Below are 23,908 nucleotides of genomic sequence, written 5' to 3'. Positions count from 1 at the left end.
TGGATGGTTTGCTATGAAGAAAAGATGAGAATGGCAAAATAAGAATAGAAAGATGATAATGGAAAGAGAAGAAGTGTTTTGAGTGAGAGAAAAAAGATTTTTGGCTCTTAGTTTCACCACTACAACATTGATATTGCAACATGCCACGTCACTGTGTCTTGACTATGTCATTTTTCCTATGTCAGTGTAGTATTACTCTCACTCTTTTGGCCCTTAACTTTATATTGAATACTCAAGCTTCTCATTTACTCATTACTCTTTTCATACTCAATCAAAACCCAATCAAAATCCTAAATGGAACATGAAAATAAAGAATAAACATTTACAAACACATTAGAATGAATGTAAAACATTTGATTGATTGAATGAATTAATCTACAAGAGAATGCAAAACACTTGATTGATTCAATGAATCTACAACAGAGCATTCATTAGAATAAATATAAAACTCTTGTTTGATTGAATGCATCTACAATTGTTAATGTTGTAAACTTCCATTTAACATATTGTAACTACAATTTGGTATCGACAACATTTAGAACCCGAGCCCAAATGGTCTCGCTATCTCATTTCAGTGTACACTCAAACGGTCTCGTCATGTCATTTATGTGTAGACTCAAATAGTCTGAACAAGTTGTTTAAGACAAAACTCTTGGGTTTTTTCTTTGAACGGTCTGAGCTTGCCATTTGAGTGTACACTCAAATGGTCTGTGTGGGCCGTTTGAGATAAAGCTCTTGGGTTTTTAGCTAGACAATATGGTTGGGTCATTTGGGCAGTCTCGAGTACGACATAGTTGGGTCGTTTGGGGACTCTCTTGTGTGACATGGCTGGGTCGTTTGGACTAAAAAAATTGAAAATTTCATTTTGTGTTTTGGTCACTAAAAAAATAATTTTTTGGCTCTTGATTAAACAAAAGTGCAACACAAAGGGGACTTGGTGACTTGAATGAAGTGCACATTCACATAGACCCAGGCGACATGGTAGTGTCATTTGGAAATAACTGAATGTGGCTTCCCTGAGTCGTTCGAAGTAATTGAATGCGGTTGGAAATATACAATGTTCTGTAACCCTTAACCAAATGCAAATAGCAGTGAAACAAAGAACCAAGCTCAAAAACCCACTTTCGAAACCAATCTCAACAATGGCCATTATCGATAATCTTTTACTCTTCGAAGGTAGAAATAAGTATCCAAAAGTGGGCAAATTATCATTTCCATTCCCAAGTGAAATTGGTACTGGACCTAATAATTGATTATTTGAAACATCGAAAACCAAATAATCGATTAGTTAATGAAGCAATTAGTTAATAAATGTGACCCTTAGTGTTTGATTAAAGGAAAAAGACTTGCAAGTATTGTTTTTGGACAAGTGTTGTGTTGGTTAGGATGGGAGAGATGAGAAAAAATGGTGTATACATTTAGTTCAAAATTGTTGGAGATGATGAAGGGTAACTAGTTTGAAAAGGTTGTAATTGGTTTTCCAGTTTCTCCTTTTAGGTGGGGGTGTAACTAGACTCTTTCTATTGGACTATATGTTGGGCTTGGGCCAGAGGGTGCCTGTAGGGGAAATTCCAAGTATCTCTTGATATTCTTCTGTGCTTTGTGATCTGGAATCCTTTGCTGAATAGAGAAGGGATGAGATGATGGTGAGTTTAGGGTTTAATCGTATGACGTCTGCCTACGTATCTCTTTTGTTCTATTGGAGAATCAAACCCTATTTTGTGTAGTTCCTAAGAGTGAATCCCTATGGTTTATATAGGAAGGGTGATGAGAGTCCTAGGGTTTAGGGCTATCATCACCGCTTGTGAGTTCCCTTCCATCTTTAGACTCAACCTTCCTATTAGGATTCCTCTTCTTATGGAAGTCTGAATCTAGACCATATCTTATGGGAGATAAGTTTCTTTGTTGATCATAATGTCCCATCGTGCATGGGAAGATTATATTTAAAAGGTAACTCCTAAGATATGTCATCATGATTCCTTCCCTATCATCAAGATCGCCATCTTTAGTTTCTTTATGTTCAGGAACTATCTATATCAATTCCTAATGATTGGGGTAACTGTTATGTTTGAAGGTGGTCAGTCATGTGCTTGATGCATGTCCACTAAACACTTGTGCTCAGCACGAGATCACTTATTCATAGAACTGATCCGATGGTCCTTATCTCATTCTTGAAATCTATAGTCTTAGGTTATTTCCCATACACGTGTCATTTGTTTAGTGATAGGAAATCCCCCCTACAGATGCCCCCGCTCATGCCAGCTAGCAATTGGGCGCTTGAAGCGACACTACTTTTGGCGCGAGAATCCTTTTCCAAAACTATTTGTTGGAACTTCTAACGTACCCAACTAATTAATGCCCTGAAAAGACGGCTCAAACAGACACGCCGTTTGGGCTCATCCTAACCGTCCATCTTATTTGTATATAAAAGATCTGGTGAGAGAACTTTTATTATCCCTTCTACTACCTTTTTCTGCATACTAAACCATTTGATCTCCTGTTAGGGTTTAACCAAAGCTTGAAACTTTTGCTCTTTCTTGGTCATGAATCCCAACTAGTCACATGTAAACTTCGGGAATCTTTCCTCCCTGGAACTGATTCACGAGAAATTTCACATCCTTGAAGATATTGACCTGGTGTGGGGGAGGTTATCTGATGAGTTAGCCTACAAAGAGGTGGCACTCATCACCATTGGTCAACTTAGGGCCAGACTCACTCTTCCCTTCCACCCATTGCTAAGAGAGTGTCTGATTCACTTCAATCTTGCTCTTAGTCAGGCAACATCCCTATTTTACAGAACTGTTATGTACTCCGCCCTTCTTGCCAAGAGACATGGGTTTGCTCTAAATTGCTGGGTGTTCGGTTACTTTTATGAGGTCCGACATATTCGAGACCAGTCGTACTATTACCTCATGACTAGAGACAAGAATTCTCCAATCGTCTTTTTTGAAGGGAAGCAAAGTGACGAAGGCTTGGCTGATCACCACCTTCGTGTGCTAGGTGATGCGCGGGACGGTCGCCCCTCTGATGATGATGGTGAGCTGATAAATGTAAAATGAATAATTTACCTACGAAATGAACGATGAATTCAAAACGTAAGTAAACTAAAACTGGTATTTTAATCTCGATTATCAAAGCTTCTACTCTCGATGCGAATTGCACTAAGTGGAGTAGGAAGTTCGTTCCACTCCTAGTTCTCTAGCATGGATTGTTTTCTAAGTCTAAGAAATCGGTCTTAAGTCTAATGAGAGCTTTTACTTAAATGTTATGCTAACAAGACGCGCGTTAATTTAAATAACAAGATATAATAAATAACAAGATAAAATATAAACTAAAGTTAATCTACTAAAGCTACTTAAAATACGATTGTTTGAATCTAGATAAAGAAATGGGGAATTAAATCCACCTCGAATCCAACTTAATAACCTAGTATAGATTGTCGTATCTCGATTCTTACGTTTTCACGGCAAGAATTTCGAGTCTAATCCCTAGTGTTCATGGCATTTCTACCAAGTACTAACTAGCATATGAAGTTTCACCCACCCATTCTCATGGCTTAAACACGACCTTCTAGAGTGGAATAGATTCTACAACGATTCTATACTAAACAACTAAGTTTTCATCAAGGCTTCATCAACCCCTCTAATGGAGGTTTTAGCCTTGAGTCATCAAAACATCATTTCCCATATTATTATAACTAAACATAATATCAAGATTCGAAATTTACTTAATCTAAACTAAACAATGATTAAATTCTAACTAACAACTAAGAAATGGTAACCAACAATAATTAAAACTAGATCTATAAATTGAAATACCACAATTGGAAATTGCTAAAATAACTATTTTTATTTATCTAATCAATCAAGAATAATGATTCAAAGACTTAATCTAAAACAAGAATTGAAAATGGAACTAAAACTTAATTTAATTAATGAAAACAGATCTAGATTTATCTATATTATTTTAGGTCTAACTAGCTACCATTAACAAAGAGCTAAGCTTTGGTTTTTATATGTTCCGATCCAAAAATCGTGCATGGGCTTGGAGTCATGTTTTGGGCCAGAGGATCAGGCCCAAAACTCAATTCTTTCAGTCCAAAAAGGCCTCTTCAGCTGCAGTTGGCTTCAGCAGACTTTTCGTCCACTTATACTCCTTTGATTGGGTCAAGGCTTGGTCCATTGGAAAGCTCTTTCCGAGCCGGTCAGTTTGACATAAGGTAGGCCCAATTCCAAGGTCTGAGTCCAAAGATATGGTCTTCGGAAGTTCTCTTGTCTTTGTGCAATTTGTTTACGCCTCGAGTGGACTTTGACTTTTCTTCTTTTGACCAGGCTTTACAAAGGCTTTGTCTTCTTGAATCTTGGCCTTTAATCACCGAACTCCTTAGTAACCAACCATTGCTCCTTTATCTCATCAAAGTGGCACATTCCTGCACATAATTAACTTATTACTCACATAATTGGTCTAAAAGTATGACTGCTAAGGGGTTAAAACTACAGTTTTGGGCTCTTATCAACCACCCCCAAACAGCATTTTGCTTGTCCTCAAGCAAATATGAGAAATTAGCATAAGTGACCAAAAATGGAGTTCTATCTACTCTCGTCTCGCTGAGTGCGATTGCATTGACCATATGCAACAAGGCCTTAAACCACTAGGAATTCCCTAGTGGACGAGTTATAGCCTCGTGAGAGTTTTCCAGTGAAGGTACTCACAAACTTCATCTATACTACAACGACTAAGAAATAAAACTATTGTTTTCTCCTTCATGTCTCAACTATCTACACATCTCACTAGCAAATACATAAGAATACCCGGTCCAAGGAACCCTAAACTAATATATGCATAATAATCAATCATCTAAAATAAACATATAACAATGAGTAATACTATGAAATGTAATAGCAGGTCCGTTTTTGAAGGCTTCGAATAAGCGTCCTTAAGTAGGTCCTCACATAAATGTCAAGACAAAACCACTCGATTTTTCCACTCAAGTTTATTTGCTCCTCCGGTGTATGCGCACACTTTACCTTACAATCTCAATGACAACAAGGAAGTTCGAGTCAATCAAACACATCTGCCACTTACTATCACACTAACCTATTCCTAATTGAGCTAGAGGTCTTTATTAGGTATTGCGGGGATTAGGAGATGGTTTAAGAATGAAGGAAATGGATATTCAAAAGGACAAGTCTGAGATAATAGAGTCTTCATATTATGTAACTTAGAGAAAACCTTGTTATTTCCTTTTGCTTCTATACTTTGTTTCCATCCTTAGCCATATTTTTCTTTTTCTTTTCTTTGGCTTTTGACTCCCTTTTATTCTATTTTTGGAGTTTTTATTTATTTCTATATATATATTTTTTCTTTTCCTTGGATGGAAACTTCTTTTCTTTTTCTGAAGCAACTAACTAATTTTTGTTTACACAGGTTTTTCTCTTCTTCTTTCTTCACTCATTCTATTCTCAGACTTATTCTAAATTGGGTAGGTTGATTTATTCTTTTTTTTTATTTTGTTTTTGTTTTTGTAACAGGGTAAAGGAATTGTGGTTTATGGAAGGCTAAAGAAAGGCTCAGAGGGGCGACTAGCGGAAAATAATTCATAGGTTTGAATTTCTGGCTATATCGATCCAAAGAGGGCCTAAATTCTCGCTTAGGATATGGCATAGTGATCAAGCAAGTGGACGTGTGATTTCTCTATCCGGATTTTACTTCTCCCTTGTGTCATTTCTCAAATGTTTCGCTCATATAAGGCTTTAGGCTATATTCTCACAGGATTTGTAGAATAAGTACTCTAGCCTAGATTTCAGAAACTTACTGCTAACAATCATAGATACTCATGTAATAAATTTATAGATAGATGCAAAGATTATTACCTACATATTAACCTAAGTTTCTAACAATTATTCTGATGCAAAAGCTATGTGAGACTTCTAAATTGTTAAGAGCATAGAGAAAGAAAACAATACCAATATTCCTAAGTGTATAGCATACTTTTTATTTATATTTTTGAATTTTTGAAATTTTAACTAGAAAACAAGTGCATATTATACATATCTATATCCTAACAGATGTCTTAATTACACGTGTTTCTATGCCCCCCCCAAACAAGAAGCATGCTTTGTCCTCAAAGCATTTAAATAAAGAGGGTAGGAAAAATACCATTGAAGCGCGTGAAATTCAGGAACATCTGCAAAACAAGGTTAAAACATACAAATTTAGTAATAAAAAAAAAAAAACTGACGCAACTCTATAAGAGGTCCACCCATTATGGGGTTAATAGAATGAAATTGCTTGGGACATAAGCAGACACTAACTTAACTAAAACTTACCGCACCCCGGCATTTACTCGTCATCCTCCTCTTCTATATGAGGTTCTTTTCGCATCCCTGCCATGCCATAACAACTTGCCACGCCTTCCGTCGTGTATCATCAACTAGTGCTAACCTCTCTAGTGTTACTTGGTCTGATGGGGTGTAAGGGGCAACCAAATGTGGTTGCACCTGCCATCCCGGCCAAGTCATGGCTCGGAATGATCTTACCACACGATTGGTGGGTCTCATGATTTCGACCCTTTCCCAATCTGTGTACTGTGTACAGAATATGGGTAGGCAAGCGCGCATAATGCGGCAAACCAAGACAGGCATAAGAAGGTACTTATGCCTCAAGGTATGGCCTCGCTTCAGAGTAGCAACTAAAACTCGGGGAATGTCATACCGACGACGTCCCTCAGCTAAAGCAAGGAAAACGTCACCAGCGGTATTATTGGCAGAAGTAAACTGCCGTTCCCCTAGAATGTTCATCATGATGAACAACATGGTTGTGCCTACATTCAGCGATAGGCTACTCAGGGCGATGTTATATTGGTCTTGGTCCATGATACGAAACACCCCTCCCCCATAATACTCATGGAAATAGGCATATTCATATAGGTATGAGTTATCTGTCATATATCCCCACGTGTGCATAGGGTCAGGTAATGGCAACCCCAAAACCAAAGCTATCAATTGCTTACTGAATTCCATAGTCGTGCCATCAATAGCAAGGGAAAATTTTTGTTCTCCTTCTTGGGTACAAAAAAAAGTAATATTATTATAGAAGAATTCAGTTAGCTTAGGTGAAAAAGAATCGTCATCACTCACCAGAAGATGCCGCCATCCTAACTGCACGATCCGCTCGCGGAACGATGCTCCATAGGTATCGGTTCCCATCAAGTCTTCAAATGACTGTTCAGGAATCACTATAGGAGGTGTCATCTCAAAACTACTCTGTAGAACAGCTGCGAAAACCTGGAAGAAACCTCAGAAAATCGGAATTTCCTGTGCTAACGGGAGGAGGGCTGGCGGCCAGATAGGTAGTCGCGACTCGTGAGGTTTTGGAATTACAGGTGTTTAAGCTGGTCAGAGGTTTTGGAATTTTCGATTTACAGTGTTGTGGGGTCGCTGGCCTCTGCTTAAGTAGGCGCTTCGTAGCGTAGAAGAAACAGAGTTTACAAGAAAAACAAGCGAGAAAAAAAGCTTGGAGTGAAAGGTAAAGAGATGATTGTGGGGTGTAGTATGGGTTGTGAGTGTAGAATGATGGAAGTTTAAATAGGTTCCGGGTTTCCAAAATGAATCGGCAAGTTGCCAAATTGTTTTAAGGCAATTTCGAGGAAATAGAAAAGCGCCAAACCGAAACGGAAACTAACCATAGTTTTGATTTCCTAACAACCTGGTATCTTTTAAACTTGGTTTAGAATAGTAACTTCTAAACTCTCCTACATATCATGCTACCACTACAAAAATCATAGATATGCCGATATCGGCCTAATTTTCAACTTTGACTCCAAGACAACCTTACGAAAAGATGATCAAAATAAATTATATTAAAATAATATGAAATCCAAGCAATCTAAAACAAACAACTTAATATTTAAATCTAACTACTGAAATAAAATTCCACTAACAAAACAATAAAAACAATGAAATAACAGGACAAACCGATGGTGAACACCTAGGGTGTGAAGAAGATGGTCCCCGAGATGGAGATCGGTTCGTGGTGAAGAATGGCTTGAGCCATCGGCGGCGACGCGGCATGCTCATGCCTCTCGGACTTCGGTGAGACGGACTCATCCACGAAAGTGGCATCGTCGTAGCATCTCTATCCCTGAACAAGCGTGCTTCCATCTCAGTCTTGAGTATCGCGATCTTGGGCTTGGTGATTCGGTGGATAATCTCCAAGTTAGACAAGATATCTTCGACCCCTTTCGAGCATTTCAACTCTCGCCGAAAGTTCGTTTGCTTATTTCAAGTACAATTTGTCTATGTCGGATATCTTCACAGATACGATAACCGCGATCGCAAAACCGGTTTGCAACATTATCATTCGTTTCTAAATTAGAAGTATGACTATCGAAATTATCCTCAACCAACCATGTCATATCTTCCCCTTCATTATCGACTCAACTTCATTCTCTGCAGACAACGGCCAAGTCTCTTGGATGCATTCCTTATAAATACTTGCATTAGAATGCAATTTGATCTTAATAGGAGCAGATTTAGCGACGACTCTAAATGAGAGCATAATCTTAGTGATCAATACGGGAAGAGGCCATGCTCTTTCCCACTCCTCTAATCACATTCAAAATTAAATTGAGGATGCAGAAATTACACTCATTCGTTTGCAAAATCCAGAACGTCTGGATTACATGAAGTCCGATGTTGCCGACTTTGTCTTTCCCCGAGGGCGTTCCTACCAATCCACCGAGCTCTGACCGGTTGATTGGTTCTCGTCTGGTCGCTTAACGAATGAGATATCGTATTGTATTCACCCTCTATGACCGTATCTTTCATCAAAGCGGGAACTCCGGTATCTTGGGATTCACGAATGGTAATTAAATATCTAGGTTGGTTCTGCGTGATTCCTAATAAAACTGTTACTTCCTCCTCGCTATCCTAATGAAAATCCTATTTCCCTCCAATTCTCGTTTCTTATAAAATTGTTCTACCAAATCATAGTGATAGAACTCCTCTCGTCGAATACCACGGTATGTTCCAACCCCTCCTAATCATATCGGGCGCGTAATATGGTGCGAAGTGGTCGGCCTCAAACGCGTGCTTAAGAACATTCTTCGTCGTAAGCGCCATTGAAGTTTGAACTGATTTGGGGTTTGTAGATGGTGGTGGATGCAAGTTTGATGAAAACCAACTAAAACACAACGGTGGTGGTTATGGTAGGTACGGTGGCAGGTTTGAAGACTTGAATTGGTGGGTGTTTTCTTGGTGGAAACGGTTGGAGATTGTGTTGGTGTTTCCACAACGGCGTGGGTGGTCTTTCTATTTTGATGTATTTTTTTTTTATTTTTTATTTATTTATTTATTTTTGGTTGCTAGGGTTTAATTTAAATTAGTGAAAGGCGGTTTGAGAAGATGAAGTCGCGATTATGTTTTGGAGGATGGTGGCTTTTGTAGGTCTTTCGAGTTGGGCCCAAGCCCAATTCGATTTTTCGACTTTCGTCGATTTTTAGCGCAACTTCAAACTAAATTTCCCGCTTCGTTATCGGTCCGATTTTTGCGAATGAGATATGGAAATGATCAGGAGAGAATTTCCAATCCAATGATCCATAAACTACTCTATTCCGATCGTGGGTGACATATAAGATAGTGGAAAAACGCCTCGAAGTGCGTGCATGACGTAAGTTATGCAAACGAATGAACACTAAATTAGATGACGTCAACCCCAATGAACTATACTAATAGACCTAAGCAACACAAATAGAAAGTTCGAGCAATCGGATGGAAAGACTGATTTCCACCCCAAACAAATTTTTAAACACAAAATTTGTTTTAACATGGGTCGATTTAAAAGTCGATTCCCAAGACTTGTTGGATTGCTAGTTCTCGGGTTTAGATATATATCTATATCTAAAAATGAAAACAATTATTATTATTATTATTATTATTATTATTATATATATATATATATATATATATATATATATATATTTTTTTGGAAAAACAATAAGCAAATAAAGACATAATTCACACCATAGAGAAACATGACTCAAAAATCCGAGAAAACATGCAAGAGTGGAAAACGTGAACTATGTGAACCGTGGACTTAGGATCCGGTACTTACAGCCACACACTCCATAGGGAGGGCCCGGTTACCTTAATGGTGCACTTACCATTAAATGGAAGTGAAAGGAAGTACACCAATGACAAGGGTCATTCCTCATATATAGGGTCCTGTAAAAGGACTTCCTCTATATCAGGGGATAGAAGTTCGTGAAAATGTTTTAATCGTTGACCGTTAACTTGAAAGGTACTGTTGTCCTTGGGATTTACCAAGGTAATTGCCCCGTAAGGGGTGATTTCAGTAACCAGAAAAGGGCCAGACCAATGGGTTTTTAGTTTCCCTGGGAAAATATGTAGACGGGAGTTGTAAAGCAAAACCTTTTGTCCGACCACAAACTCTTTTGCTTAAGATATGCTTATCATGAACACGTTTCATGTTGGCTTTATAATCCTTCAGCGAGATCGTAAGAATCGCCACGGATTTCTTCAAGCTCATTTAATTGTAACTGCGTTTGACACCGCCTCATCAATATTGAAGTTAAGGCTTTTTATAGCCCCACGAGCACGGTGCTCTAATTCAACGGGCAAATGACATGGTTTCCCAAATACAAGTCTAAAGGGAGACATACCTATAGGAGTTTTGAAAGCAGTTCTATATGCCCATAAGGCATCCGATAGACGCCAACCGACCCGTCTTTCCTATCGGGGTTTCTTGTTGTTTCTAAAATCTTTTTCATTTCCCTATTAGAAACTTCTACTTGTCCGCTAGTTTGTGGATGATAAGGAGTTGCTACTTTGTGTGTAACTCCATACTTTTTCACTAGGGATGCAACAACTCACATTTGCAAAATGTGTTACACCATCACTAATGATGGCTTTAGGAATGCCAAACCGACAAAAAATATATTCTTTAATAAAAATACAACGGTCTTATGGTCATTGTCTTACTACGCAAGCTAGGGCCTCTATCCATTTAGACACGTAGTCCACGGCAACTAGAATATAAATATAACCATGGGGAAACAGGGAAAGGGCCCATGAAATCAATACCCCAAACATCAAAAATTTCTACTATCAAGATTGGATTTAATGGCATCATATTACGCTTCGTGATTTGCCCAAGTTGTTGGCAACGAATACACATCTTGCAATGCACTTGGGCATCCTTAAAAAGGGTAGGCCAATAAAATCCACATTGAAGAACTTTAGCGGCTGTTTTCATTCCACTAAAGTGGCCACCACACTCTTTGTCATGGCGAACGATAGAACTTCATTATATTCCCACCGGGAATGCAACGACTAATAATCTGATCCGCACAATACTTAAAAGGTAGGGCTCATCCCAAGTAGTATAACTTGACTCGCCAAGAACTTCTTACGTTCATTTCTTGACCAATTATAAGGCATAACATCAGCCGCTAAATAATTTACGATGTCCCGATACCATGGTGATGAAAAATAGCATACGATGCTCATCGGGAAAAGAGTCCGGTATGGACTCGAGAATCACTACTATCGTCATTTGTAAGTCTAGATAAGTGGTCGGCAACTACGTTTTTCGACCCTTTTTGTCCTTTATTTCTAATGTGAACTCTTGCGGAGAAGAATCCATCGGATTAATCTCATTTAGCATCCTTCTTTGCAAGAAGGTACCTATGGCTGCATGGTCCGTGTAAACTAAAGTTTTAGAACCAACCAAATAAGGACTAAACTTATCTAAAGCATAAATGATAGCTAAGAATTCTTTTTCAGTAGTTGTATAATTCCGTTGGCGTCGTTTAATGTTTTACTAGCATAATAAATAACAGTGGACTTATTATCTAGTTTACGTCCCAAGACAAAGACCAACCGCATAGTCACTAGCATCACACATGAGTTAGAAAGGTTTAGACCAATCGGGAGGTCTGTATAATAGGTGCAGTGGTTTAGGGCTTTTAAGGTTTCAAAAGCCTATTTACGATTAAAATTAAAATCAAAGATTGCATCCTTCAAAAGCAGGTTAGTTAAAGGCCTAGCTATTTTGAAAAATCTTTAATGAAACGCCTATAAAACCCCTCAAGATGGCCTAGAAAGGCTCTAATCTTCACCTGACAGTCCGTGGTTTAGGTAGGGTCGCTATCTTATCTAGTTTGGCTTTATCTACTTCGATGCCATCACTAGATACAATATGACCTAGTACTATGCCCTTTTGACCATGAAATGACACTTTCCCCAATTTAAAACGAGGCTCTTTTCTTCACCGTGTCAAGACCTTAGACAGGTTAGACAAGCATTCTGTAAAAGGAGTCTCCATAGATAGAAAAATCATCCATGAACACTTCCATAAAGCTCTACCATGTCACTAAATATATGAAGCATACATGTTTGGAAGGTACCGGGGGCATTATAAAGGCCAAAAGGCATTCGTTTATAGGCATATGTTCCGAAGGGACATGTGAAGGTTGTCTTTTCTTGGTCATCAATATCAATAATAATCTGAAAATAGCGAGTAGCCATCCGAGAAAACAATAAAAGGCATGACCAGCTAGACGCGTTCTAGCATCTGATCTATAAATGGTAAGGGAAAGTGATCCTTTCGTGTCATAGCATTTAAACGTCTGTAATCAATACAAATTCTCCATTTCATAGGACCTTGAGTGACAACATAGTCACCCTTCCCGTTACGTACCATGGTAACTCCCCGATTTCTTAGGAACTACATGAATGGGACTTACCCATTCGCTATATCGGAGATTGGGTATATAATACCCTCAAGATCGAAAGTAATCGCAAGACTTTTTCCCTAACCACCTCTTTCATGGCGGGGTTCAAGCGTGGCGAGGTTCGCGAGAAGTCTTGGCGTTATCCTCCAAATGGATACGATGAGTGCAAACATTAGGGTCAATTCCTTAATGTCGGCTAGGGACCAACCAATCGCAGACCGATGTTCCCTAATCACCCTTATTAAACATGTCTCTTCATCCTTAGTTAACAGAGAAGATATAATTATCGGTGACTACCATCCGGATCAAGTTGAATATATTTTAACTCGGGGAAGAGGTTTAAGACGGTGTGGGACGGAATGTCCGTTGATGTTTCATAAGTGTCCTTATCTTGCGTAATGAAGACTTGCTTAGGTAGCAAGTCTTCGTAATCAGTATATGGAGCAACCGACGGGTCTACAATTGGTGTGGACTCCAGGATGGTGTTGACTTCCTCTAAGTAGGAGTCATTTACAAAATCTGAAGTTCCAAAAGAAAGGAATTTGTACATATTGTTTTCAGGAAACGTGTTGTTAAAATAATCTTGAGCTAAACTCTCGATCATGCTAACCTCCCCATCTACGCATCGAATCGTAAGCTGTTTCATCATTTTAATAACATTTACCTCGACATAAAGATGGCCAAAAGATAAGGACATCTTTCCATCGCGACAATTTATAAGCGCATTGGCAGTTGCCAAGAAGGGGCATCCTAAGATGATCGGTACAGAGTCATTAGTGACTTACGTATCGAGGATAACAAAATCAGCGGGATAGTAGAAATCACGAACCTTAACAAGCACGTTTTCCACTACACCTTTAGGATACTTAATTGACCTATCCGCTAATTGCAACGCGTTATTTTTGTAGGTTGCATTTCCTGTAGACCTATTTGTTTATACAAGTATCACGGGAGTAAGTTAACTTTCGCCCCGTGTCTAATAAAGCGCGCCGTCGTGTGGGAATCTCCTAAGGTGCATTTTCTGATGGATCGACCGGGGTCCTTGTACTTAACAATTCCATTATTTTCGGATAAAGTTGGGAACTGATTCAGTTAAAAAGCGTCTTTAGGTATGTTGGTCTTACGCCTAGTAGTGCACAACTCTTTAAGAAACTTAGCGTGGTTAGGTAGCTTTTTCATAGCTTCGAGAAAAGGAAGGTTTATCGTTAAATTCTTGAAAACGTTCCTAATTTCCTCAAAGTTTGTATCCCTGGTTAGCATGGCTAATTTTTGAGGGAACGGTGGTTTCGCTCTATATTTCGCATATGGCTCTACTTGCTGTGTAACCTTGGCTTTCGGTTTCTTTGGTTGTGATTTAACTAGTACCTCTACCGTGGTAGGCTCCTCAGTTTCTATTGCGGTATCTAGTTCGATATCTGGTGTAGGGAGTACTGATGGGGTAACTATAGGCGTAGTTACTTTGTTATCAACCACTCTTCCAGAACGGAGAGTGGTGATGGCATTTAGGTCACCTACAATTGTAGTTTCCGTACTAGAATTACCGTTTACCTCAAAGGCCGCGTGTTTTTGTTTTAGGGTTTGGTATCGCTTGTCCCGAAACACGCCTTTTGGTTGGGCTTTTCGCTTGGGCTAACTGTTGTATGCCCCGATTTATGGATTGTAAAATCTGTTGGTTTGATTGAGTCATTGTGCGGAAAAGTTGTTGGGTAACTTGTATAAAGGCGTCGATCTGATCCGGTTGTGTAGGTGTAGTAGTCACGGGTGGGCGACCGAACTATCTCTCGTTGATTATTTATGGGTGGGTTGTGATAGTTATTATTATTAACCGGAACGATACCTCTATTGGTATTATAATTATTATAATTATTCTGACCTTGTGCTTGACCTTGTCATGGTTGCGCTTGGTTGTTATAATTATTATAATTCCCTTGACCTTGACCTTGTCCTTGTCCTTGTCCTTGCCTAGGTGGAGCTTGGTTATAATTGTTTGCTTGCCTAACGTTTTGATTATTGTACCCTGGAGGTGTTACTTGTTGATTATTTCTCCAACTGAAGTTGGGATGTTGTCTCCAAGGGGCGTTAGGAATAGGATAGTTATTAATAGAGTAAACATTATCTTGTTCTGGTGGTTGTTGTTCATAAGCTAGAGGACAATAATCGTCAGGGTGCTCTGGACTCAAACAGAAATTACATGGGTTGGAGTTTACATTCATGACGGGGATAGGCTTTTGTTGAGCAGAAATAGCCTCTACTTTTTTAGTTAGAGATTCGAGTAAATTTTTAAGTTCTGGATCGGTTTTCTTCTCAAACATACCGACCGCCTTGTTGAAGAAGAACTATTTGGCGGGGGATATCATCACTACCCCCAATTATTATTCCGTTTAGTTTGGTCTTCTAAAATTTGTAAGCCTCCGAGGCTCCTTTACTTAGGAAACTACCCCCATTCATTATGTCAAGGACTTCTTTATGGTGGTGTAGAAGACCTTTGAAAAAGGCACGAACTAACGTGTCTTTCGCTAAGTTATGATGTGGACACTCTATAAGGAGATCGGTGAAACGATTCCATGCCTCAGAAAATGATTCATGAGGATTCTGTCGGAAAAAATGAATCTTGGAAAGCATCTCATCCGTCTTTAGGGGTGGGTAAAATGTTCCATAAACAAATTGAACAAGTTTAGCCCACGAAGTCCACGAATTAGGCTTTGGGCAGTTAACCAAGGCGCCGCCTTATCGGCTAATGTGAAAGGGAATACCCTCAGTTTAATTTGTTCGCACCTACCGTAGGATGATGGAATGTTGTAAGGACTTGTTCAATCCTACGCATGTGCTGATAAGGTTTTTCATGGTCTAACCCATGAAAACGGGTAACAAATTAAATATGTTTGGGGATTCGAAAATCCCCCCATTAGGTCCGCTAGAACGATGCAAGATTTGGGGCTATCGCTCAAGGCTTTGTAAAAGTCGGAGAGAGGAGTCTCTCTTTCTTCAGCCATTATGTCAGGTATGGTGTGTGTGATAGTAGCTAGAGGTGTCGTGGGTGGTGTACTAGATAGACTTGTTTGTTGCCGTGTAATTACGTTTGTTGTTTTTGTTCGACCAGACCTTAATCTCATGCAAGACTAAGTTGAGCTTAACTAAACATGCAACACTCCAAACAATTCTGATATACTAGTAGAAAACCTCTAACTGGAATTGCGAGGTATGGAAGGAAGGAATACCTGATAGCGTCCTTGCTTCGCTTATGAATAGCGTCTTGTGTACGCGTGTTCAGTGTATATAAGAGATTAGAACACTGAAAAAACTTGACAACTCGAAGTTCGAATCAAACCTGTGGAAATCCGGAAATTTCAGCTAAGGGCGCGGGCGCGCTCCGTCTGGGCGCGAGTCGCTCAGTGTAAAGTCGAGTTCCAGTGTTTGAGCGCGGGTCGCGCTTGGTATGGGCGCGGGCGCGCTCAGTGGTAGATGAAATTCCAGTAACTTAGCGCGGGTCGCGCTCTCCTTGGGCGCGGGCGCGCTCCGTGTATTTTCTCGCGGAATTTGTCAAAGCTGAAATGGGCAACCACAGTATGAAACAAACAAGGGTGGGTGGGTTTAATGGGACTTAAAAATGACTACTTCTACTATGAAAACAATGCTAAAGTGCAACTAAGATGGCAAATAGCCATTTGATAAATGTAAAATGAATAATTTACCTACGAAATGAACGATGAATTCAAAACGTAAGTAAACTAAAACTGATCTTTTAATCTCGATTATCAAAGCTTCTACTCTCAATGCGAATTACACTAAGTGGAGTAGGAAGTTCGTTCCACTCCTAGTTCTCTAGCATGGATTGTTTTCTAAGTCTAAGAAATCAGTCTTAAGTCTAATGAGAGCTTTCTTTGAAATGTTATGCTAACAAGACGCGTTAATTTAAATAACAAGATATAATAAATAACAAGATAAAATATAAACTAAAGTTAATCTACTTTAAAGCTACGGAAATATGATTGTTTGAATCTAGATAAAGAAATAGAGGGAATTAAATCCACCTCGAATCCAACTTAATAACCTAGTATAGATTGTCGTATCTCGATTCTTACGTTTTCCGCGGCAAGAATTTCGAAGTCTAATCCCTAGTGTTCATGGCATTTCTACCAAGTACTAACTAGCATATGAAGTAAGCCCCACCCATTCTCATGGCTTAAACACGACCTTCTAGAGTGGAATAGATTCTACAACCGATTCTATACTAAACAACTAAGTTTTCATCAAGGCTTCATCAACCCCTCTAATGGAGGTTTTAGCCTTGAGTCATCAAAACATCATTTCCCATATTATTATAACTAAACATAATATCAAGATTCGAAATTTACTTAATCTAAACTAAACAATGATTAAATTCTAACTAACAACTAAGAAATGGTAACCAACAATAATTAAAACTAGATCTATAAATTGAAATACCACAATTCGAAATTGCTAAAATAACTATTTTTATTTATCTAATCAATCAAGAATAATGATTCAAAGACTTAATCTAAAACAAGAATTGAAAATGGAACTAAAACTTAATTTAATTAATGAAAACAGATCTAGATTTATCTATATTATTTTAGGTCTAACTAGCTACCATTAACAAAGAGCTAAGCTTTGGTTTTTATATGTTCCGATCCAAAAATCGTGCATGGGCTTGGAGTCATGTTTTGGGCCAGAGGATCAGGCCCAAAACTCAATTCTTTCAGTCCAAAAAGGCCTCTTCAGCTGCAGTTGGCTTCAGCAGACTTTTCGTCCACTTCTACTCCTCTGATTGGGTCAAGGCTTCATCCATTGGAAAGCTCTTTCTGAGCCGGTCGGTTTGACATAAGGTAGGCCCAATTCCAAGGTCTGAGTCCAAAGATATGGTCTTCGGAAGTTCTGCTGTCTTTGTGCACTGTTTCTGCCTCCGTGGACTTTGACTTTTCATCTTTTGACCAGGCTTTACAAAGGCTTTGTCTTCTTGAATCTTGGCCTTTAATCACCGAACTCCTTAGTAACCAACCATTGCTCCTTTATCTCATCAAAGTGGCACATTCCTGCACATAATTGACTTTGAAGCCTGAAATACATAAAAACACGTAATCAGTATTAACTCTTACTTATTACTCACATAATTGGTCTAAAAGTATGACTGCTAAGGGGTTAAAACTACAGTTTTGGGCTCTTATCATGAGCCAATGGGAATTCCTGTTCCCATAAAACACACCCGTGCTCCAACCAGTAAGACTTCCTACTTAGGTACTTTATAACTTGCTATAGGCGTCTTTTGCCTGAATATCTTTTGCTATTATTCCTTAGATAACTCTTCTCCGTGGAATCAACTAACTGTAACTAATGCTGTTACGGTGGATATTATCAAGAAGATCCCCAAGGAACAGAGGCAGCCTTGGGTGATAGTTCCTGATCCCACCCGTCTTTTTGAATATTTCAACATGTCTACTAAAGAACTACTATAACTTGTTCCTAGCTATTCCCTCTTTGTGATAAATACTTTGAATTCTGGGTGCTCAATACTTCCTCCTCCTGTTGATCAGGATGCTGGACTTCTTCCTCCTCTAGTTCAGGATGAATCCTCTTCGATTACTAGAAGAAGATGAAACAGCAAGGAGAAGAGTTCGGAGGCCATCTCCAGTGATGCTGCAACGTCGGGTTTAGTTTAGGAGTCTGTTGTTAGTGTTGATTGTGTGATCACTGGCGGCAAGCAATTTGAAAAGGGGAGTGCGTGCGTCCAACCATTCAAAATTGAAGAGGTTTGGTACCGCTTCTGATGTTGCCCCCTCTGGTAAGAAGACAAAGGTTTGCCTTCTCTCTGTTATTGAAGATACACTTTTTAAAGTTCCTGCTAGTATTCCCCCACCTGTTAAGTTTTGTAAGAATGTAGTTGTACCCCCACTAGTTCCAGTTCCTTCTACCGGTTCTGAACAAACTGGTGATAATGTCCTTCTGACTGTTGACCCTTCCCTCCCTGATAATCGCAAGGGGAAGGGTATTGCTGAAACCACTACTGTAACTGTGGCTCTCCCTCTTCCTCGATCCAGTGATAGGAGGGGGGTGAGTCATGACCTACCCTTTTCACTTAGATCTCCAGATTCTCTTAAGAGGGAGATGATTGTGGAGATGAGGCATTGGGGATGAACTGATGAACTACCTGTTACCAACAAGCACTCTGTTAAGGATGTTAATATCGCGCTTGGAGTTCTGGAAGCTGCACTTCTTCCTATTGACAAAGCTGAAGCCAACATAGCTGGAACCCTAGACCTGTCTTTTTGCTGCTTTGTTGTTCGCCTTGCCAAGGTAAGACTTTCTTCCCTGTTCAGTGTTTGATTTGTCTGATTATGCTTCTTACACATCCTATGTTCTTTTCCAGTTAGTGAATAACTTTTTGGTTATGAAAGAAAGTCCAAAACCGATCTTTCAAATTTGGAGACATAATTTTATGCGAGATCCCAGAGCCCAACGGTAAGTTTGGGCCCAACTGGGAAGGACCATACATCATCGACAAGGTTGGTCAAACTGGTTTTTATTATCTACGCACTGTTGAAGGGGGGACGTTCTTGTCAAACCATGGAATGCGCAGCACCCTCGCAAGTACTATCAGTAAATTGTTATTCTATGCTTTTCAATGCATTGTTCACTCCTCTCAAATTCATCAATAAAGTTCTTCACATTGCCATCGAATTTATTCCTTGCATTTGTTCTTTATTTATGATCCACAATGGACTAAGCCTTTAAGGAATTATCTTCTCACTATCTGTTCAAGAATATTGTATGCCAATTTGCTTTAGAACTAATGATATTGAGCATGGAAAAGTTGAACTATATGCCAGCTCCTTTCCCACACAGTTGTAACTGTAATCCAGTTCCTTCAAAATGCAATTATCCTCGATGGGTTAAGCTTTTAGGGAATTCGACCACACTAACTGTTCAGTAAACTATATGCCAGTTTGACTTGGAACAAAAGATAGTGTTCTCGAGAGCCTGAACTGTATGCCAATTCCCGTTCTCTTAAAACATCAACATAGGAGTTTCTAGGAAGATCTGGGTTGGATCCAGATCCTAGCACGCAAATCATGGGCCTAGAATAGTATCGACATGATAAGCGCTGAGGAAGACTCCACCACTACTGTTCTGGTGATAACCTATTCATTTTTTAAAATAAATAGAACCTATCTTTATTAAACATAGTGTTGTGCTCATGGCACCTAGTTCCTTTCGCAAAGACATAAGCTCTATTGCAATCGAACTCCAACTTACAGTTAACTTGAATGGCTCCCATGATATCCTGATCAGATTCTAGTCATGCCTCATTTTAATTTGTTTAGACTACTAGGGTCACCTATTGGTGTTCCAAATGAACTTTGGGGGCATCAGGGGTAGAGTATGCATAGTAACACATGTCATATAACATAAAGTGAAGATAGTGCATTCATAAACTAGAAGAGCTGCAGAGCTCAATAATTAAATAGTACGCATGCATAAAATAGAAGAACTGCAGAGCTCAGTAGGTAGATTGTATGTGAGCTACATAGCTAAATATTATAGATCCATAGAGTAATTGTTGAAAATAATTGTTTATGAGATTCATCAACTGAAAAACTTATAAAACAGGGGTAGAATCAAACTTTGGTTCACCATCAATGCTTTATTGTTAAACCATCATCAGGAACTCTAGATTCACTCTCAAGAACAGACAGTGTGGTTAGATTAGCTAGAATGGTCGAAGGCAGAACAGAACACTCACCTAAAACTCGAACTGGCAGAAAAGGAAGATGAATGCAAGGCATGCCATCATCAGTATCTTTTCAGAGGATGAGGAGGCATCAAGCATAAGTTCTTACTGGATAGCTGAGATACTAAGTTCTAGATCAGGAAACAAGATGAAAGGGTTGGTCACTCGCCCCTGAGCATCCAATTGAGAGACATACCCAGTAGCTTCAATAGCTTCCTAAAACTTAACTTGTCTGGAAGCATCAAAGGACTCTCGAGAAACATCAAGTACTCTCAGAGCAAAGTGAATGACATTTTCAGTTGACCTCTTCTTCACCTCCTTCACCACTTGAGAATAGAACTCAGAGGTCTCTGCCAGGAGGTCATCAGCCTTCTTATCAGAGCGAAGACGTTTCTTTTTTAGAGCCCTCTCATAGCCTGACATGACCTCATTTGCATGGCCAATGGCTTGCCCAAGGGTCGTCATCTTGGTGTTCTTACAGTTAAGTTCCCTTTGGACTTGGTCATGTTTTACTTGCAGGGTAGTGAAGTGGGCACGCAGTTCCAAGAACTTAACTTTCCAAGTGGTAGCATCAGTAGCTCATTTTTGGGATTTCTCTAGAGAGTTTCGTTGGTTGGAGATAGTGTCCCTCATATTCTTGATGCTAGTATCATATTTCTTCTCTTTCGCCAATAGCTGGTCAGCTTGGAGCTGCAGCTCTACAGTTCTCTTCTCAACGACCTCTTTCGCCCAGATAAGCTCACCAGTAGCCATGACATCACTGGATGAATCAGAAGAGGCCACAAAAATGGGTTCTTTCATAACTAAAAAGTTGTTCATTAACTGGAAAAGAACATAGGATGTGTAAGAAGCACAATCAGAGAAATCAAACACTGAACAGAGAAGAAAGTCTTGCCTTCGCAAGGTGAATAGGAGATTGGCAAAAGGACAGGTCCAGGGTCCCAGCTATGTTGGCTTCAGCTTTGTCAACAGGAAGATGCGCAGCTTCCAGAACTCCAAGCGTGATATCAACACCCTTAACAGAGTGTTTGTTGGTAACAGGTAGTTCATCAGTTCATCCCAATGCCTCATATCCAAAATCACCTCCCTCTCAGGAGAATCTGGAGATCATGGCGAAAAGGGCAGGTCGTCACTCACCCCCCTTGATAGACACATAGATGTTACATGATAAAACGGTAATTGTACGTTTTTTGGTTTTAGTTACTTAAGTCCGAGGTCCACAGTCCGAAGTCCGAAGTCTGAAGACCAAAGTCCAAAGTCCGAAGTCCGTATAGTCGTCCGTTTAGTCAAGTTACCTTACTCATGTGGGCTTGGTAGGATAGGTCTAGTAAGGGATCGTCCAAACCTTAGGGGTCCGGAAAGGTTCACAACAGGAATTACAACTTTTAGTGAGTAGGATTTTAGGTTTTTTTAGTTGGTTTAATTAATTTAATGGAAATATAAATAATGTAAATTACTAACGGTGATTTCGATGTAAATAAACAAAGATAGAAACAGGGAGAGGGTTAATCATGCTCATGTAAGAATCAGTTTTTAACAGTTTATATTATCATATCACTACAGCTCTAATTCATCTGGAGTTCATAGACAAATCCGAGACGACGTCGGGTATTGATCCCTAGCGAAATGCCCACATCTCTGAGCCGCATCGCACTAGCATAAGAAGTTGAACTAATATTTCATCTTTGGAATATCATTTCAGCTCCTGGCTCGATTCTACATCAGCTGGACCAATTGGAGATTTGTCTATTACCAGAGAGTCGCGTGCGAGACATTTTGGGTCTCTCGCGAGACTGTTCTGGAGCATCAGCACTCCAACTATGTACAGTCTTAGTCATTTTGGGACCGGATGTCTAATCTACACCTAATTCCCAAGTAGTGATTCTAGAATATTAAAGAGTCAATCCGGATTTTCACACGAGCAGCATAACCCTCCCCCTGAGGGGGGGATTAGCTCATGGTCATTGGAAGAATAATTAAACTTGTTGTATACATTAAATAAATAAATGCAGGACATAAATTAAACTGGAAAAGAAATTACTTTCATTAAGAAGAAAATGACTTACAGTATTAAGCTGCTGAAATAAAAGGGACAGAATTTAAGTGCTGAAATGAAACTAACTGACTGCTAAGCGGAGGCTAAAGCATGAAAATGCTGAAGCAGAATATCTGAACCCCCTCATATATATAGGCTGGAGGGCTGGAGAAGGATTAATTGTGTTTTGTTCGTTTCTCAAATTGAGACGTTCAAAACTTTGATATTCAAAGTTTTGTTTTTACTTTGTTTAATTTGGTTTGTCTTTTACTTATTATGGTTTTGTCTTTTTATGTTTTGGTTTTGTCTTTTAGCCCAATTCAATTCAAACATTGAATTGGTACGTGTCTTCCCCATTGCAAGGTGGCAAAAATTTGTGACCATCACTTGCCACCTGCCTATGCTGACTCATCATGGCTTTTGGGCCCGCAGAGTGGGTCCACTTAGTCTGTCAAGTGGCGGTGCTGATTTTGGCATTTTTACAATTTTCTGCCTTTGCGTGGGGTTCGTCGCCCTGGTAGCTCTGGCAGTTCACTAGCCAACGTCGGCATCTAGATTTATCAGATTTGAGCTTCGGAAGTTTGCTGCTTCTATATATGTGGACCCGTTTTGCACTGGTTTTGTTGTTTTGGAAACTTCGGCTCTAGTCAGGCTTTGTTGGGCTTCACTGGGGTTGAGTGGGAAACTTCAAATATTCCAGTATTCCCGTGCTTCGATGCATGTTTTATCATTATATTCATGTTAACTGCGAAAACATGCAAAAGTATGAAAATATAATTATTACATGATTATTAAACACATAATCGACCAAAATGCTATGTCTGTCAGGGTTTAATATTATAGTTTTGGGTGCTTATCACACCACCCCCAAACAGCACTTTGCTTGTCCTCAAGTAAAGAAGAGACATTAAAATGATAAGTGGTCAAAAATGTGTTGTCCTAAGCTAAGTGCGGTTGCATTGATTGTATGCAACAAGGCCTTGAACCACTAGGAATTCCCTAGTGGACGAGTTATAGCCTCGTGAGAGTTTTCTAGAGAAGATACTCACAAACTTAGTTTATACTACAACCACTCAGTAACAAAGGCCTGTTTCCTTAATTAATCTCAAGTATCTAGACATTTCACTAGCGGGGGAAACAAGGATTTAATTCTTTCAAAATTCAAGTTAATATACATACAATAATCAAAACATCTACGTATGAGTATGCATGCAGTGATCTTATAATGAAATGTACGAGCAGGGCCGTTTCTGGATCCTTCGGATAGCGTCCTTAAGTAGGTTCTCAAAGGTATGTGTTGAAACAAAATTTCTCCCTTATTTTTCCACTCAATTTTTCTATCTCCAGTGTGCAGTGGGCACACATTTCCTCA

The 23,908-nt window shown here is 39.3% G+C and overlaps 1 non-coding gene across 1 annotated transcript; it reads left to right on the top strand.

Moving 5' to 3' along the window:
• Positions 1-15,272: 15,272 nt before the first annotated feature.
• Positions 15,273-15,376, top strand: LOC147487620 (small nucleolar RNA R71). Its single transcript, XR_015203345.1, has one exon. It is a non-coding gene; the product is annotated as a small nucleolar RNA R71 (small nucleolar RNA).
• Positions 15,377-23,908: the final 8,532 nt, after the last annotated feature.

The sequence above is a fragment of the Coptis chinensis genome, chromosome 7, assembly GCF_015680905.1.
Source record: "Coptis chinensis isolate HL-2020 chromosome 7, ASM1568090v1, whole genome shotgun sequence".
Lineage (NCBI taxonomy): Eukaryota > Viridiplantae > Streptophyta > Magnoliopsida > Ranunculales > Ranunculaceae > Coptis > Coptis chinensis.
Note: the sequence above shows the minus strand (reverse complement) of the source record. Positions and strands in the feature narration are given on the sequence as shown.